Source organism: Schistocerca piceifrons, unplaced genomic scaffold, assembly GCF_021461385.2.
Source record: "Schistocerca piceifrons isolate TAMUIC-IGC-003096 unplaced genomic scaffold, iqSchPice1.1 HiC_scaffold_936, whole genome shotgun sequence".
Lineage (NCBI taxonomy): Eukaryota > Metazoa > Arthropoda > Insecta > Orthoptera > Acrididae > Schistocerca > Schistocerca piceifrons.
In genome coordinates this window covers 3,867,772-3,872,771 of record NW_025729208.1, presented here as the reverse complement: position 1 = coordinate 3,872,771, position 5,000 = coordinate 3,867,772, and positions in this window count along the sequence as shown.

The window sequence follows — 5,000 nt, the reverse complement described above, 5'->3', positions numbered from 1 at the left end:
TACAAACCACCAGCGAGAACCGCTGGGGCGACCGAGCAGCAGACGGCGTCGCGGCGCCGAGCGCCGGGCGGCGGCGCATCCTCAACGCACACAGTCCTCAATCGGACCAGCACACTGCAGATGTCCACCGCGCTTCGCACCGGGCCCGCGAGGACCTACTTTGGCCGCACGGCGCCGCGCGCAGGGTGCGCCGGCGCGCAGCTGCGACGCCTGCCGCGTCCGTCGGCCGGCGCGCCTGCCACTGGCCGCCCCCACCAGCCGGCTGTAGCGCGTGCGCCCACGCACCGCGCGGCCAGCACGCCGGGAGGCGCCCCCTCACCGGCCGGGGACGGTCCCACCCAGCCACCGCCGCGTATCGCTTCACACCCAGATGCCGTTCAGTTTCGTCGGCATGGTGGGTATCGCTGGAACAACCGGTTAGTACCTCAACCTATCGTCGCCATCACCGATTCACCCCTAGCGAGAACAACCGCACCACAACGGGTTACCATTTCTTCATTTGCGTAACTTCACCAGAAAACGTAGGCGTCCATCGCCATTTGCAACTTCAACCATTATTGCATGCCTGTGTCAGGTGTCACGCCACACTACGTCTGCCCACATACACGCAACAAAATGTGCACGCCTAGACAATACGTGGAAGGTGGCCCCCGTACGTATGCGATGTCCATTGCTCGAACGACTGTCAACCGGCTTCTGTAGCATGTCGCAGATATGGAACGCGCTGCACCATGCCATCACGGTGTGTGAGGAGAGACGACTAGGTCCGAATACATCAACAGACAGCTCATGCTGATCGCCATCCACGGCGTCCGTTCCTCCCACACGTCTCTATGGCGTACCACACTGCAATCCAGCTCTCATAGGGAGACGACACGTAGCTGCGTGCACAATATTTGCACTGTATGGTCCGCCGTTTTTGGGCGCAGTCGTTGTACGGTCACACATGTGCCACGATGTATCATTCAGTACATAAGGACGAATGTGCAGTACAGATTGTGGTTCACGCGTACGACATCAGCGGACAGTTGACACAGGCCGCACCACAACGTAGCCTGCGTACGTCGCATGCGAAGGGCATTGAACATGCAAACTTGTCACCAACCACCTTGCGAAGGCAGGGGGCAAGGTGGGGACGTGGGGAGAGGTGGGGGGGGGGGGGGCGGCATGTACGCCCTGCTGCCATCCACATTACAGTGTACAGCAGGAGCATGTGGAAAGTCAGCAAGACTTGCAAGGTGTTTAACATGAAGCGATACACAGGGGAGCGGGCAGTGCGAGTAGCGAACTATATTGCGAGGGTTGCGGGTGGGCAACACTACACTAATTGAACGAGTCGTATAACAATTACAGAGCAGGTTTAGGCGACAACGTGGGTTACGATAGGCGACAACGTGGGTTACGTTAGGGGACAACGTGGGTTACGTTAGGGGACAACGTGGGTTACGTTAGGGGACAACGTGGGTTACGTTAGGGGACAACGTGGGTTACGTTAGGGGACAACGTGGGTTACGTTAGGGGACAACGTGGGTTACGTTAGGGGACAACGTGGGTTAGGTTAAGGCACAACATGGGTTAGGTTAAGGCACAACATGGGTTAGGTTAAGGCACAACATGGGTTAGGTTAAGGCACAACATGGGTTAGGTTAAGGCACAACATGGGTTAGGTTACGGCACAACATGGGTTAGGTTAAGGCACAACATGGGTTAGGTTAGGGGACAACATGGGTTAGGTTAGGGGACAACATGGGTTAGGTTAAGGCACAACATGGGTTAGGTTAACGGCACAACATGGGTTAGGTTAGGGGACAACATGGGTTAGGTTAGGGCACAACATGGGTTAGGTTAGGGGACAACATGGGTTAGGTTAGGGGACAACATGGGTTAGGTTAGGGGACAACATGGGTTAGGTTAGGGGACAACATGGGTTAGGTTAGGGGACAACATGGGTTAGGTTAGGGGACAACATGGGTTAGGTTAGGGGACAACATGGGTTAGGTTAGGGGACAACATGGGTTAGGTTAAGGCACAACATGGGTTAGGTTAGGGGACAACATGGGTTAGGTTAGGGGACAACATGGGTTAGGTTAGGGGACAACATGGGTTAGGTTAGGGGACAACATGGGTTAGGTTAGGGCACAACATGGGTTAGGTTAGGGCACAACATGGGTTAGGTTAGGGCACAACATGGGTTAGGTTAGGGGACAACATGGGTTAGGTTAGGGGACAACATGGGTTAGGTTAGGGGACAACATGGGTTAGGTTAGGGGACAACATGGGTTAGGTTAGGGGACAACATGGGTTAGGTTAGGGGACAACATGGGTTAGGTTAGGGGACAACATGGGTTAGGTTAGGGGACAACATGGGTTAGGTTAGGGGACAACATGGGTTAGGTTAGGGGACAACATGGGTTAGGTTAAGGCACAACATGGGTTAGGTTAAGGCACAACATGGGTTAGGTTAGGGGACAACATGGGTTAGGTTAGGGGACAACATGGGTTAGGTTAGGGGACAACATGGGTTAGGTTAAGGCACAACATGGGTTAGGTTAGGGGACAACATGGGTTAGGTTAAGGCACAACATGGGTTAGGTTAGGGGACAACATGGGTTAGGTTAGGGGACAACATGGGTTAGGTTAAGGCACAACATGGGTTAGGTTAAGGCACAACATGGGTTAGGTTAAGGCACAACATGGGTTAGGTTAGGGGACAACATGGGTTAGGTTAGGGGACAACTTGGGTTAGGTTAGGGGACAACATGGGTTAGGTTAAGGCACAACATGGGTTAGGTTAAGGCACAACATGGGTTAGGTTAGGGGACAACATGGGTTAGGTTAGGGGACAACATGGGTTAGGTTAGGGGACAACATGGGTTAGGTTAAGGCACAACATGGGTTAGGTTAGGGGACAACATGGGTTAGGTTAAGGCACAACATGGGTTAGGTTAGGGGACAACATGGGTTAGGTTAGGGGACAACATGGGTTAGGTTAAGGCACAACATGGGTTAGGTTAAGGCACAACATGGGTTAGGTTAAGGGACAACATGGGTTAGGTTAGGGGACAACTTGGGTTAGGTTAGGGGACAACATGGGTTAGGTTAAGGCACAACATGGGTTAGGTTAAGGCACAACATGGGTTAGGTTAAGGTACAACATGGGTTAGGTTAAGGTACAACATGGGTTAGGTTAGGTTACACGTTGTTGTAAGGAAAGGTGTGGGGGGGGGGGGGGGGGGCGGGGCGGCAGGTTCGTTGATAGTGATTATAGTAAGTGAATGCTTGTGACATGATGAGATTTGTCACGTCAGGATGCACCTTTGGCTTATTAGAGGCGGCGCTCCAATTCTATGCTTGTGTCAGACCTGTGTCTTTGACTCATGTCATTGTTTGTGCGCTGTGACAGGAGGTACTATTGTGATGTTGGGTGCACCGTTGTATAGGACATGTGTGGGTGTTGGTGCCTTATCTGCGCAATGGTGGATGTCGAAAGGGTGGGATATTCTATTTTCCGCATGGACCTCCTGGTCTGGTTGTGATAGTGTGGATTGTGTAATGTGGCGGAGAGGATGCACTGGATGTTGTTCCATGCTGGTGCTTACATATTGTATGTGCGCCTGTTAGAAGCAGAGAGTGGTGCGTGATCAGAGTGTCTGGCTGACGTGTGGTTCCCATTGTGGGCAGACTCTTTCAGCATGTATACGGACAGTTGTATATATTTTCTGTAGTTTGATGGCTCTGCATTGATTACTAATCAGCGCCGTGTGTACGGGTAATCTGGTTCCAGTCCACAATGTTCTATCTGTGTACATTAGTGACAAAGACTCCCCCCATGCAGTGGGGCTCGGTCTGTTATAACTCTTCCGCGTAATATATTTGCCCCACGTTTTTGCGAGTGCGAGTGCGAGTGCAACGCGCATGGGGACCGACATGCTGATGGCTCGGTATCGGACGCCGTACAGTGAGCAACGCGATCGCGTCTCTCGCTCGTAAGTGGTACAGGTCGCGGCTCATGTATAGGGACAGCGGGAATGTCGCATATTGGAAATAACTCTTCATGAAACGCAAGTTATAGGGGTGGATTGCACTTTACGAGTGCGGGAAACGTCCGCCGTTCATCCGCTGGAGGTGCGCGTTTGGCGGTTGGGGTGGTCCACGAACGGGTGCGGGTGGAGTCATTGCCGGTCCACGGCTTCGTGCGGCAGAGCCACTGGAGAATGGGTGCTATGGTCGACAGAGGCTGCAGGCTTTGTGGGTGGCGTCGAAAGGCGGGCACTGTGGCGCCATCGCTGTCTTAGTCGGCTTGGCGTCTCATAGATGGCGGTGGCGTCGTTGCAGGAGGTCATGTTGCGGGAGACCTACAGATGGCGGTATGTTTTGTGGTGCGGACGTAGTGTTGTCAGATGCGCATAGATGGCGGTATTGCATGTGCTTTCGCCCTATTTTCATAGATGGCGATACTGTTTTGCCGGCATGGGTGGCGTAGTTCCGTCGGATCCCTGTAGGTGGCAGTGTGCTATGTCTACTGTCGACACCCACGGCACCACTATCTATCTATCTATTTCCTAATACCTCGCCCCCCCCCCCCCTACAGACTTATCACCACACACACTAACCGCCCCGGGGACTTGCCAACGACACACCCTATCCCAAGTCTATTTTCTTGCGGAGCATCATGTGTTATTATATTTTATTTCACATCCATCGGTTAGGGGGATTGGCGTTCACCGGACGGAGGCGGGGGGGGACGGCGACAACGTACCAGACCCCGCCGGGCACCGCGACCGCCGCACAGCACCCGCCCGACGCCGCCGCCTCCGCGCGACGCCCCGGCCGGTGGGCCGGCATCGACCGTCCGGCACCCACCGCGGCACCCGGCGGCGGCCGCCAAAGCGATACGCTATAGCGCGGCGGTACACACGGCGCCCGGCCGGCCGGCGCCGCCTCCCCGCGCGCACGGCGGCGGCACCCATCGCAGCGCCCACGCCAACCGATACGCCCCA